At 34.5% G+C, this 14,046-nt stretch overlaps 1 long non-coding RNA gene across 2 annotated transcripts in view; it reads left to right on the forward strand.

Annotated features, from left to right (window-relative positions):
* Window positions 1-2,486: 2,486 nt before the first annotated feature.
* LOC127553894 (uncharacterized) overlaps window positions 2,487-14,046 on the forward strand; it is a 145,941-nt gene continuing 134,381 nt past the window's right edge. Inside the window, exons 1-2 of one of the 2 annotated variants that reach the window (XR_007951840.1) lie at window positions 2,487-7,701; window positions 10,289-10,392. This is a non-coding gene — a long non-coding RNA (uncharacterized LOC127553894). The remainder of the gene's footprint in view (window positions 7,702-10,288; window positions 10,393-14,046) is intronic. The other variant, XR_007951839.1, reaches the window with a different exon arrangement.

Below are 14,046 nucleotides of genomic sequence, written 5' to 3' on the forward strand. Positions count from 1 at the left end.
TCCTTTTGTTTTTAAAACAGTTCATTTCTCAAAAAAAATTCAAATTCCCTTCTCCTCATGAAGGACATTCCTCAAAATTAGTTCAGCAAAACATAACCAATAGCATAATGATATTTGATAGCATATCACTTTCCACTTCTGAACTTTATTGATTATTAACAGAACGTTTCTTTTAACTACAATAATAATATGGTGTCATTGTTATTGAGCCATTTTAATTGTGTTTTGACACAATCCAGGAAGACCAGACACAGATCTAATCTTTTCATCACAAATGCTTGAAAATTCTCTATTCTAGTAAAGATTCATTCTTCTCCATCTGTAGGATTATAAGGTTTTCAGGATAATATCCTTAATTGTAAGGCTATTTTTTTGTCTTTGGGAATATTGCATTCTAAGATCTTCTTTTATTTGAGGTCATTACCAGGAAGTCTACAATGATTCTGATTATGGTTTCTTGGTCTGTGAACCTTTTCTTTCTGGATGCTTACAGTGTTTTTTCTTTGACCTGGAAATTCTAAATTTGGACTTTGACAATTCCTAATGAATTCTTTCTATTTTTACTTTTTCCTCTTATTGTATTGAATTTGAATAGTTTTCATTTAGGATTTCTTTTGATACAGAATTCAGACTTTTCTTTACTCATAATTTTTGGGTACTTTGAAGATTCTTGGATTATCTCTCGTTTACATGTTTTTCAGGTCAGTTCTTTTTTCACAATATTCCTTTTATTTTTTTAATCTTTTAATTTTGTTCTGATATTTTTTTTGTTTCCTAAAGTCATTAATTGCCATTTTGTCCATTCTAATTTTTAGGAAGTTCATTTCTTGGGTATGATTTATCACCTTCTCTTCTAAGCTATTGATTTCCATATTTCTGTTAATTAAACTATTAGTTCCATATTTCCATAACTCTCATTTAATTTATAAATCTTGTTTTATTGCTTCCAAATTCTCTTGTAGTAGTTCTTGTGGTCAAACTATTACCTGCTCTGAGATTTTATTTGTAATTATTGTGGTATTATTTTTTCTAGGTTTTCATTTAGGTTGACTCTTGACTAATTATATTTCTTTATAATGTTTAATGTTTTCTGTTACTTATACCTCAAGCCTCAGTTTTTGATTTGGGATTTAGAACCAGAACTAGGGTCTTCCCTCTCTCATTTTCTTTAATGGAATAGTCTGCCATAATATGGTCAGTCCTTTGGGTGATTTTTGCTTTAGCTAATGAATCTTTATTCAGAGGTCCATTGTTTCTGGTTAGAGTTTTGCTGAACTACTAATGAAGGTGGGGGAATCAAAGTAAAATCTTTTCTCCAACCCCTAGGAACACCACACTCTTCTTCCCAAGTTGTTGCCATATTCAATTGCTTCTCTGGAGGTTTTCCTAATCAAAGCACTGCTGTGACCTACTCATTTCCACTGCCCCTCTCCTAGTTTCCATCTAGAAATTTCCCAGTCAAGGTGCTTGCTTCTCTTCTGCTTTCTGGAACTGTCTTTAGCATAGTCTTGCCTCTCTGCCATAGTCTTGCATCTCTGGGTTTTACCTACAAGGAAACTGCTACTTTTGACCTACTATGATTTTCCTTGTTAGGGCTTCTTACCTGTTGTTTTACCTGACATTTATGTCAGATTGTTTGACATGACTTCCCTTTCAATGTCTATAGCTTCTAGTTACCTGTTTTGCATAAAATAACTCATGGAAGTTCCTCTGTTTTTTTGAGGCCATTGTTTGATCTGGTGCTTTTAAAAGATTACTGGAAAAGTAGTCTACCAGATGGCTACCTTTCATTCTTTAAGATGATACTCCTATAGATTTTGGATATCAGACTTTTATCAGAGAGTGAATGCAAAATTTTTCCCAGCCCCCATTTTTCTTCTGATTCTTTTGTACACAAAGCTTGCAAATTTTATAAATTGTGGATATTTTGTCTTTTAAATTTTTTCTATCTCACATCTGATTACATTTTCTTTTCTGTAATTTCCCTTTATTTTTAAAAAAATGGTGTTACTATATTTAGACCATCTGTCCACTTGAAAATTATGTGAACTATGCTGCAAGATGCTAGTCTACACCTAAGTTTTGCCTGAAAAGTTTCTAGATTGTTGCTTTTTTGTTGTTATGTATGTATGTTTTACTTTCTTGTTAAAGAATCTCTTCTCTAATAGTAAATGTTCCTGATTATGTGAACATGAGACTGCTGGGTGCATTTATATCTGAGTATTGCTTATTTTGCCTAAAGAGGTTAAACCTAGGGTTCCTCTCTGTTTGTATTTGGAAAATTTTATTGACTTCTACTTTGACACTTCTAATACTAATGGATAATTTTCTTTTATGATTTTCTGAAATATCATGTTCAGTCTTCACTTTTCATTATGTATTTTTCCAGAAAGCAGATAATCATTAGGCTGTCTCATTCAATTTTGCCTTAAAGAATAGTTGCCTTACAAGGAACTAGAAATTGAATGAATGCCCGTCAGTCAGAAAGTAACTGAATAAGTTATGGTATATAAATATTATGGAATATTATTTTTCTAAAGAAACAATCAGCAGGATGATTTCAGAGAAGGCTGGAGAGACTTACATTAACTAATGCTGAGTGAAGTGAGTAGAACCAGGAAAACATTGTAAACAGCAATAGCAAGATTATATAATGATCAATTCTGATGGACATAGCTCTTCTCAAAAATGAGATGATCAGGCCAGTTTCAATGATCTTATAATGAAGAGAGCCAGAAAGAGGACTGTGGGAACTGAGTATGGACTACAGCATAGTATTTTCACTCTTATATTGTACTTTGCTTGCATTTTGTTTTTTTTCTCATTTTTTTCTTTTTGATCTGATTTTTCTTGTGCAGCATGATAATTGTGGAAATGTTTAGAAGAATTGCACATGTTTAACATATATCAGATTACTTGCCATCTAGGGAAAGGGGTAGGAAGGGAGAAAAATTGGGGGACATAAGGTTTTGCAAGAGTAAATGATGAAAATTATAAATGCATATATTTTGAAAATAAAAAGCTTTAATAAAAAATGCAAAAAAAAAAAAAAGAATAGTTTCCTTGGCTTGCAGAAACTTCACATGATTTTTCAAGTATATTCTCTTTGATAAAATGTTTTGAGTTATATTCTCCATTCTCTTTTTCATCATGTTCACTTCTTTAACAACAACAAAAAAATGTTCTGGTCACTTTTCCAAACCATCAAGCCTCTTTTTGAATTTTTCTTGAAGAACTTTAATTTTGTTCTTTACCATCTTCTTCAATTTTTTATTATTTTAACCACCAGTTCTCTCTATGGTAGTCCATTACCTTATGATGATCAGTTAGGTACAGTTCATTTCTACCTCTTCTCAAGAAAGGAAAGGAGTTGAAATCTTTCCAGACCATTGGGCTGGCTAAAGTGAGACTTTCCCTTCTAGGAGCTATCCACTTTTTCTTTCTCTCCCTGTACTTTTATCTCAGTTCAAGCAGACTAGGAGCCTTAAGGCCCAAGATTAGCAATCCACACTTGGAAATCATATCCCAACAGAAGAAGATAGATTCTATGAATTTAAAGAGAAGTGAATGGCCATAGACTTCCATTTATAGATTCTTTGCTTATAAGGAGACATCATATTATTAGTAAAATGAAATAACACCTTTGGCTTAATTTTTTTCCCTTTTTTGCTTTCTGAGACACCAAACTGAAATGAAAGAATTCTAATTTATGCACTCTGGAAATATAAAACAGAGTCATGCCCTTTGCACACTGATATTCTAGATAAAAACTTTTTTTCTAAAGACAATGTCAGACAATCTCTTTCATTTAAAAAGCTCTAATGTTTTTCCTTACCATTTATTCATTCAATCATTCATTTACTTATTCATTTTGGACTAGGTGAAAGAGAGGAGATTCTTTTCCTCAATTGCTACTCAGCCTTAATCATTGAATGGGTGCAGCCTTAGTCAAATTGAAACCTTTTGAAGACCTTAGCTTTAAAAAGCCAAGGTCTCCTATTCCATCCAGGGGCATCTCCAGTCGTCTTGATTTATTATCTTACCATTGGATCCAGATGGCTCTGGAGGGGAAAGTGAGGCAGGTGATTTTGCACAGGCCTCCTTCACTCAAATCACTTGCATTTCATAGCATCACCTCACTTCTTCACAATCCTTTTCGAGAATGGTCCTTTTTGGGAATAAGAATAGCTTAAAAAAAAAAAAGTACAGGATGTGGTAAACTCTTTGGTTAAATCTTCATTTGTAACAATGGAATGGTAAGAGAAAGTACAAAAGCTTTGTTGTTTGTCAGCTTCTGAGACACAATTCTTTTCATCTAACAGAGAGTTTTTAAATGTTATCTTTGGAGAGTGGGAGTGCTACTGTCTTCCCTTTGTCTCTTTTTTTCTGCTATTTCTGCCTAACCACCTATATTGTCCCTCATTGGCTTCCTTCTCTAGTTGTTAAAAAGTGTTGCTGCTGCTTTTTTTTTTAAATCATGCTATTAGTTAAAGTCAAAAAAAAACTCAAGATACTTGACTATCATTCAAATTATTTACCCTTTGAGATCCTCAGTACTAGTTCTGGAAGGGAGGTAGGAAAGAAGAAGAGAGAGGAAAATATACCTGATTTTCATTTAATTTGTGATTTTTTTTTGTATTGTTCCATTCTCTTTTCTGAAGTTCTATTGTACTTAATACAAAATTAATCTCTTCTACCAAGATTTCTCTTTATATCCTTTTACCCTCTAAGGATTTTTTCCCCTCATGTTAGACAGTTGGCAATGAATATTTTTGGCTTATTAATTTCTTTGGCTTCCTTCTCCTTAGAAGATTCTCTCCCCACACACTTTATTTGATGCATATTTTGAAGTGTAGGAAAACTGGATTTAGATATAACTTTCCAATGAGCCATCTTATTGTCCCTGCATTTGCTTTTTTTTTTTTTTTTACAAATTGTAGACACTCTCAAATAGTTTGAAAACCAAGTTATAATTTCCCTATTAAAATGTTATCTGGAAAAGTATTCTTTAGCTTTCTGTTAAGTTAAATTGAACCTTAATGAAAATTTCAGAGAAGATTAATAAGAAAGAAAGAAAATGGTGGCCAGCAGAATATTGAATGATTATTTTACAGTTTAATGTAAATAATTTAGAGAATCATAGATTTTGTCCTAGTATGGATTGTGGCGGTCAACAAGTTTAACTCCCTCATTTTAAGATGAGGAAATTGAGGTAGAGTGATTTGTGCAAAGTAAAAAAAAAATAATAATAATAATAATGAAAGAAGTAGTATTTGAATCTAAATCCTCCTGAGTCCAAATTTACCTTTCTTGCCATTGTCCCATGCTCCTTCTAAGTTATCTCAAGAATCATATTTAATAGCAAAGAAAGCATTCTTCTGAGAAATCAACAGTTGTTCCTTCTCTGTTATAATTATTTTACTTATTGTTTTGAGAAATTGTTTAATTGAGTAGGCACCTTCCTAGCTCTGGCCGCGCAACTAATTCAAAAACGCAACTAATTAGACAATATTTTAAAGTCTATCAAGTCTACATAAAAGTAAGTCAAAAGTTAATTTGTACTAACTATAATAATGAATATATATATATATCTTGAGAGACAAGATGGGGAATCTGTTATTAAATATCCTTTCTTATTTTAATTTCATCTATGTTTAAATACAATCAAAATCTAAAAATTCAATTCACTTGGGGACATTTACTTAGAATAAAAATAATATTTTAAATGATAATTTTATTACATGACTTGTACATAGTTGATATTCAATATATGATCAAGGAATGAAAATAAGCAATATGAACAAAACACTGCATTTGAGCATTATTTTTGTACCTGACTATAGTCAAAAGAAGAAAAAAGTAAGCATATCTATGAAAGCAAAACTTACTTAGCCTTTGACCAATAGTTGAAGAGAGACACTGAGCATTGTTTCCTTAATTATTAATACTGAACACCATTTTCTAGTGAATGTTTACTTTTAAATTTCCTTATTAAGAATCAGTTTGTATTTTCTTTTGCCTGAAAAATATTTGTGCACATTTCATAAATTATTTCCATTAGAATTTAATGAATTATTCAGAATTTAATTAATATTTGTTAAGTACTTATGTGCAAAACAGTGGAGTTACTAAGAGAAGGATTTAATTTGATGAAGTTTTTTTTTTTTTAAAGCCTTAGTTTGCAAGTGTCAAGTTAAACATGTATCAGTGGTAACACTAAGTAAAGAAGTTGTTAAACACTAGTTATTCTAAAAATTTCCATTTTGAGAATGGGCTACCATTAATTTTTGTACTTCATTTTACAATAGGAATGACTTTTTAGATGGGGCTTTAAATCTTATTTTAAAAAATTATAAACATAAATTTTAAAAATTACAAAATCTTATTTTTTTAAAAAATTACAAAAATAGTTAAGTAGAAAAATAATGAAGAAAATATTAAACAAATGGATAGAAATATAAATTTTTCCAGGGTGTTAAAAAACACCACTTCTATGTCAAATCTAAAAATCAAATATGATCCTAAAGGGGGGGAGGGGCATGAGTAGAGCTAATTTTTTTTTCAAAATGGCCACATCAGTTAATGATTTCAACTAAAATGAAATGTTAAAACTATGGCAAGTATGGCAAGTAGCACGCATGAAGGCTTTAGAATTTCAAACACTGAGTTCCAAAGTCAATATTCTTTTTAAAATCATTAAAATACATTTAACCCTTAAAACCCTAATTAAAATAATTATAATGCATTTAAGTAACATATCTGTAAGATTTGTTTCTGCAAAACACAGCTATTCCGTTATTTATATTTTGTTTGTTAAAAACATTAAATCATGGTTATATAAATGTATATTTTAAAGAAAACTTTTTTTAAAAACCGCAATCTCCCATAGGGGTTGATTTTAAAATCTCCGAAACATTCAGTTGCAACATTAAAAAAACAAACAAACAAAAAAAAAACATACAAATGCACCTCAAAATTGCTCCTGGCGCATTTAAAAATGCAACAGATCATTAATTTATCAATGTAACAGAAGAAAGGCACAGGCAGAAACTTGTACAGGAACAGTTTACAAGGTAATTTCTTCATCATCATCACCATCACCACCAACAGTAGCATAACCTCCCCCCTCCTCTTTTCTTCTCCGCTAAGTAACACACTCTTTCCACCTCAATCAAAAGGACGCAGGGCCAACCTTCAATTTGTGACTACGGAAGACTCCGATTTGAGAGAGGAAGAGGGCAATAGGGAGAAAGAGAGCTGAGAGCCAAAGCTGGGTGGGGTGCCTCCGCCCTTCTCCTGGGTGCACAGCTGAGTGGGCGGGCGGGCGGGCTCACGGGCTGGCTGCGGAGTGGTTGGTGGGCTCTGAATATTCTCCTACAAAGAAGAAGGGAGGGGAAGCGGTGGGTGGAGCAGGGCGGAAGCCCTGACAGGTGGGCCAGACAGCGTGTGCACACTGTGCATATTGCCAGTGGGGGATGCTGCTGCGAGAGGAAAAGGGGGTGGGGAGTGGCGCGGCCAGAGCTAGGAAGGTGCCACCGGAGAGGCAGAGCCACGGAGCGCGGAGCTATCAGGTTATGTTGCAAGAAACCGGGGTACGTTCGCTGTGTATGCATCCTCTCTACCAGTCTGGCAGAAGTGCTGCACGCTTGAGCGCGCTGGAAGCTACGTTCTGTACCTTGGCTCCTCCGCCAGGAAGAGAGGGTAGGTGCCAAGCGAGGAAAGGGTGGGAAGGGGCTCGCGCTAGAGCTAGGATTACTGTGGGCTGGACCCGCCCGCTAGGTAGCTCACTTGGGCGGAGGAGTAGGGGAAGGAGGAGGAGAAGGAGTAGGCAGAGAGAGGCTGCAGAAGCGCTCCCTGGGTTGCACAACGTGCAACTCCGGGCGCGGCGGAGGCTGTAGTGTGGGGAGAGGGGCGCTTGCCCGGGAATCCTTTGGCGGTGGTTGCTGGGGCCCTGAAGCGAAGCTGCTTTCTCTGCTTTAGAGTGGAGAGGCGGCGGAAGATACCCCGAAGAAGGGGCATGCTGCCCGGGGCTGCGGCAGAAGGAAGCGGGCAGCCGGGTATTGAGGAGCCAGCCGGAGTGCTCAGGTGGGCTGCGCTCCAGCGCATTGACAGCGGCTCCTTCTTGGACTGAGGCACACACTCTTTAGCTTAGCTCCTTCCTTCCTTTCCTCCATCTATCGTTCCTTCCTTCCTTCTTTACCTTTCTTCCTTCCTTTCCTTCTTTACCTTTCTTCCTTCTTTTCCTTCTTTCCTTCCTTCCTTCTCTTCCTTCTTTCCCTTCATTTTCCTCCTTCCTTCCTTCCCTTCCTTCTTTCCTTCCTTCTTCCTTCTCTTCTTCCCTTCCTTCCCTTCCTTTCCTTTCTTCTCTTCCTTCCTTCCCTTCCTCCTTTCCTTCCTTTTTTCCTTCCTTCCTTCCTTCTTTCCTTCCCTTCCTTCTTTCCTTCCTCCCCTTCCTTCCTTCTCTTTCTTTCCTTTCTCCGTTCCTTCCTTTCTCTCTTCCTCTGTGTGTTCAGGCAGGTGTTACAGCAGAGGTGGGAGGTGTGTGTAGGTAGGAGGTGTTGAGAAGGGTTCCTCCCACTCTTTTTAAGGCAAATGGGGTAACCCACCCTTAGTTGCCTTTTACCATCTCTCTGGCCGTTCTCAGATTTTAAAGTGCCTCGGGGGGCAGCAATTTCAAAATGTTAAGTTTGGGGTGGTGCCCCCTCCCATCTGCCTGCACCTCTGCTGTAATTCTAGTTCCACATGGTATGATCAGGCTAAGAAGTGCTCAGATCTTGGGGAGAGTGCCACGGCCACTTTGTAGCTTTTTCGGACTAGAGCTTCCTGCACTCACTTTTCCTGGCAGGCTTTTTTTTTTTTTTTTTTTTTTTTTTGGAAGGTGATGCCTTTTGTACTTTTGGGCAGTATTGAACAATTGGGAACTAATTCTGAGTTTGGAAAGGAGAGTGTGAGACGGAGAGAATTTAATGTAAAAAATTTCTCTGTTGTGTCTTGAAATCTGACATTTCAAAAGAGTAAGTTGTTGCTAAAAGGGGGACATCTTCAGTAGTTATGATGAAAAAGCCATTTTCTAACTTGAGATATTTAGTTTTTATGTATTAAGTGCAGTTTACATTTGTACCTGTGTTACCTGCAACTTCTTATGTGATTTCTTATGAAGTAGCAGTTGCGGACCTACCTCACAGAGTTTGGATACAGTTGCATCTCGGTGGCCTTCCTGCATAATTTCTTGATAGGAGCAATTTAGACATGTGCTCTAAGACTTGCCATAAACAGACTAAAATAATGTGGAACATTTCTTTGCTTACCTATCAATTGCTTCTGATTATTATAAAATTTGTCTATTCCCATTTCTCAAATAGAGTGGAACATATCTGTGCTAAAATAGAATAAAGCCATAGAAATTTTTCATTTACAGGATTTAGTGAATTTTTTGAGAGTTTGGGAAAATTTCATGATATTGATTGAAACTAATTTACTAACAGCCATTTTAAAATATGACAATAATGGATGAATGTTTTAATTTTTGTGAGAAAACATTTTAAACCCTAAATTAGATGATGTGATAGAATTATTTTAATTTTGAGTTGTGAAATTTTCCTTAAAATGTAAGTGCAGCCATATTCTGTAAACACAATTCTGTTACATTGTTATTTTAAAGTATCCAATTACTAATATATGGCATATTAGATTATATCTTTTTCAGTTATGTCAAATTGAGCATTTTAATAAACCAGGTTTCCTTTTGTGGATATAACATCATTTAATCTCTGTCTGCCTCAGCTGCCCCAACTGTAAACTGGGGATCATAAATAGCACTTACTTTACAATATTTGTTATTAGGGTCAAATGAGTTATTTATAAAGAAGTAAGATGATACAATGCAGAGTGGTGGACCTGGACTCCAGAATACTTATCTTAGATTCAAATCTGGCCTCGGACACATGCTATCTGTGTGACCCTACACAAGTCACTTAACTCTGCTTCAGTTACTTATCTATGAAATGAACTAAATATACTTATCTATAAAATGGCAAAGTACTCCAAGTAGCTTTGCCAAGTAAACCCCAAATACAGTCACAAAGAAACAGAAGTGATTGAATCATAATCAAACAAAAACAAGTTCAGTGGTTGGCACATAAGAGGCACTTAATAAATTCTCATTCCCATGCCTCCTTACTCTAAAGTTCATATATATAGGAGGTTTCATATCAGATTAGTTATTTTGCTATTTGTTCTGTAATTATCCAAAAGGATAATAATTTTTTCTTCTCCTATATGACTACAGGTGGCACTGTTGAAACCAAGAGTTAAGAGTTGTCAGAAGTTAATAGAAAATAAATGATAACAGTGAAGAAAAGTGATTAAGCACAGAAACCTGAAAACCCATAGGTATGTAAAATAATTAAATTAACCATCTATAAATTTATAATTGTATTTCTACTATTACAAATATGTCTGCAGTTTTATCAAAATTTTAAAATCTCACTGTCTGACATTATGATTTAAAGGCATATTATTCATATGCCTAATTTGAGGTATTTTCAGATGATTGAAAAAAGCTCTTTGCCATCATAGACTAGGGATTATTTAAACTAAACAATGACAACAACACACATACACACAAAAAAACACAATAGCATTAAATTTCTTGCATAATTGTATAACTGCAACATGTTATTTCTTTGGTATAACTGGATATTCTCTCTAATTGTTATTATTTTTGTTTAATGGAAAGAAGTTTCCAGTTATAATGGCTATATTAAATGTTAGAAATCATTCATTTTTAGTAAACATTTATTGTTATTGTTTGTCAATTACTATACTAAGTATTAGGGATACAAAGAAGCAAAAAACAAAACAAAACAAAACAAAACAAAACAAAACAAAACAATCCCTGTCTTTAAGGAGCTTACTATCTACTTACAATCTAATGGGGCAACAATATGCAAACAAATATATACAAAGCAGTTACATGCTAAGTAGAAGATAATTAATAGAGGGAGGGTACTGAAATTAAAAGGATTTGGAGATGGCTTACTGTAGTACCTAGGACTTATAATTGGGATATGTAAGATTGAGTAGTACTTGGAAAACAATTGGAAATTGTGTGGTGTGTTAGAAATTTTCTCACTGTGCAAATCTGTCATCATAAATATTTGAAAATATTATTTAAAATTTTTGAATAATTGTCAATATAACAATGGAAGAAAATGGATAAAGCTGTACTCTTCATGCAGTACTAATATCTATTTTTAATAAAAATGCAAACTCCATTTTTGTTTGTATAACAACTGATTTAAACAAACAGAAACTCTATAAAGACAATTTCCCTTAAGCAAGTTTTTATCTTCTCTGTTATATTGCATGTTTTTCCTCACCATATATCTTCCCTACAAGTTTAAAAACAGATATTCATTCATCTCCATTCTATTTTCATCTTCCTAATTAGGCAAGAAGAGATTAAGGAAATCAGAAGTAAACATATAGTACCTATATAAATTTATGTGGCTCGTATGTAACATGTTCTAGACACTGTGCTGAAGGATAAAAATAAAAATATAATTCATCATTTTCTAAAACTTGAATAAAATTCAAATTTGAGATTTTTTGGTAGATGTGACATAAAAGTACAATTTTCATATGTAACTATTTTATCACAGTTCAAGTGAATGGCATTGGTCGTAATCGAAATTCATATATTCCTATTATAACATCTTCTATAGCCACAGTGGGAAGAATCCTGGGATAAGATTCAGAAAAGCTGGCTTCTATTTTTGACTTTTGCTAATTTTCCAAGTGACTTTTTGGTGGAGTCAATTCATTTCTATGAACTGTAAGTCTCCTCTCTTAAAATGAGATAGCTGGATATGTACAGGAAGTAGTTTCCAAAATATGAATTAGATTCATAATGAAAACCTACACTGGGTATTCTCAGAGGAGGAAAAGAAAAGTTCTTCCATCCTGTCCTAATGCTAATAAGAGATAATTTATTTTTCTAGGAAGAAAAACAGAAATAGTCTATCTTTTAAATCAAAAAGGGAAATAGAGCAGATTGAGAATTTATCTGAATACTGAATTATATATAGTAAATTCATGATGGGAAACAGGTGCTTTAGGATATATTTTAAAGAAATCTATTGTTTCTTTCTGTTTTTTATAAAAATATAAGCTATTTGGAAGTACCAAAATATGTGAAAGTCTATTTCAAATAAATTACTTGAATCCCAGATTTGTTTTTTTTTTTCCTCAGTAGTATTTTATTTTTCCAAATACATGTAAAGATAGTTTTGTTATTCATTTTTGTAAGACTTTGTGTTCCAAATTTTTCTCCCTTCTTCTCTTACCCCCTACTCAAGACAATAAGCAATCTGATATAGATTAAATATGTGTGATCCTTTTAAACATATTTCCATATTTTGTCATATTGTGCAAGAAAAATCAGACCAAAAGGGAAATAAAACAACATGAGAAATAAAAAACAAAGTATCAAAAAAAAAAAAAAGTGATAAAACTATACTTCAATCCACATTCAGTCTCCATAGTTCTCTCTCTGGATACAGATGGCATTTTATATCCCAAGTCTGTTGGAATTGTCTTGAATCACTGCATTGCTGAGAAGAGCCAAGTCCGACACAATTGATCATCACATAATCTTGCTGTTACTGTGTATAATGTTCTGCGACCCCCAGATTTGTAACATTACTTATCAGTGAGATTGGAGTTTAGGTGAGGGTAGATTGTACAAGGAAGACCTCCCAGAACTTGAGTCGAATTTCAGCTGTTTTCATTAAATTACATAGTAGCTATTTTCCAAATACCCACTGTGCCTGTCTTCCCAAATCACAAAATGCTTGACTGGGCCCCACCCCCCCTAGAGATGAAAGAAACTCAGAGAAGAGCCAGAAATGTAATCATGGTACAAGTGAAAATTGATTGGGATTAATAACCAGACATCTAATCATTTTCCTGTTATAATAGATATGGAACCCGGGATCTTTGAGTGACTTACTTTTCCTTGAGATTTTCCATTTTAGCCCTGCCCCTGTAGTATGATTTTGGAAAAGATTAGGCCCAAGTTTTGTTAATAATCTAGAGAAAACCATTATAGTCCAACTTAGTTAAAAGGATTCCAAGGGGACAATTGAATCCTTGATTCAGAGATATTTTTATATATTCTGGATCAGATAACAAAACGTCTTTAGAGATCTCAGAATGAATATGATATCTATTTTTCTGTCATCACCCAAGCAAATTAGGGCCCTGAAGATAGGAATTGGAATTAGGACCCCTCCAAGCTCCAACAATATCATTCCCTTAAGTTAGATTCATTATTGGAACAAAAATGAAGGACTCATGAGTCATTGAACATTTAACAAAAGGAAGTTTAACACATCAAGGGTATGTACAAGGGAACAGTGGCCCTTAGCTTTTCTGGGGAGGTCTCTTGTCTCCACAAGGACATGTCTTGTTTTAGGGGAGATTATGGTGAAGGACATAGTAACTTATGCAGTTTTCAGAAATCCACTGAGTCCAAGTTCCTCAACTCTATATGGCTAGCACTTTTTAATGACCTTAGATGACCAGGAAGCAAAATCAGAGAAGCTAGGGTCAATCAGTCCCAGGGCAACTTTTTTTTTCTAAAGTAAAACTTATGGAGGGGAAATTGGCTATTTCCCTTGGACTAGAGAGTAGAGAAATGATCCCTTGATTAAGGTGTGCCAAGAATGTCAGGGAGAGAATAGAGAAAGGAATATGATCAGTACCTGGTATCCCCCCCCCTCTTTTTTTTCCTCCCCAAAACTGCCACTTGGAAATCCCTGTGGTTACTCATTAGCAGGGACTTTCCTACTGTGGGAAATCCCAAATCTGTTCTTCAGGGCAAGAAGGAAACTTCTGATATGAATTCTTTTAACAAATATTTATTGAGCATTTACCATGGGTACTGTTTTAGGGAAAGATGGGGGAAATTGGGAAATGTGGAAGAAAATAGATAAAAGCTTTAAATCAGACGGCTACTAACTAAACTCACAACTTAGAGGTTAG

Source organism: Antechinus flavipes, chromosome 3 (assembly GCF_016432865.1).
Source record: "Antechinus flavipes isolate AdamAnt ecotype Samford, QLD, Australia chromosome 3, AdamAnt_v2, whole genome shotgun sequence".
In the NCBI taxonomy this organism is placed as follows: Eukaryota; Metazoa; Chordata; class Mammalia; order Dasyuromorphia; family Dasyuridae; genus Antechinus; species Antechinus flavipes.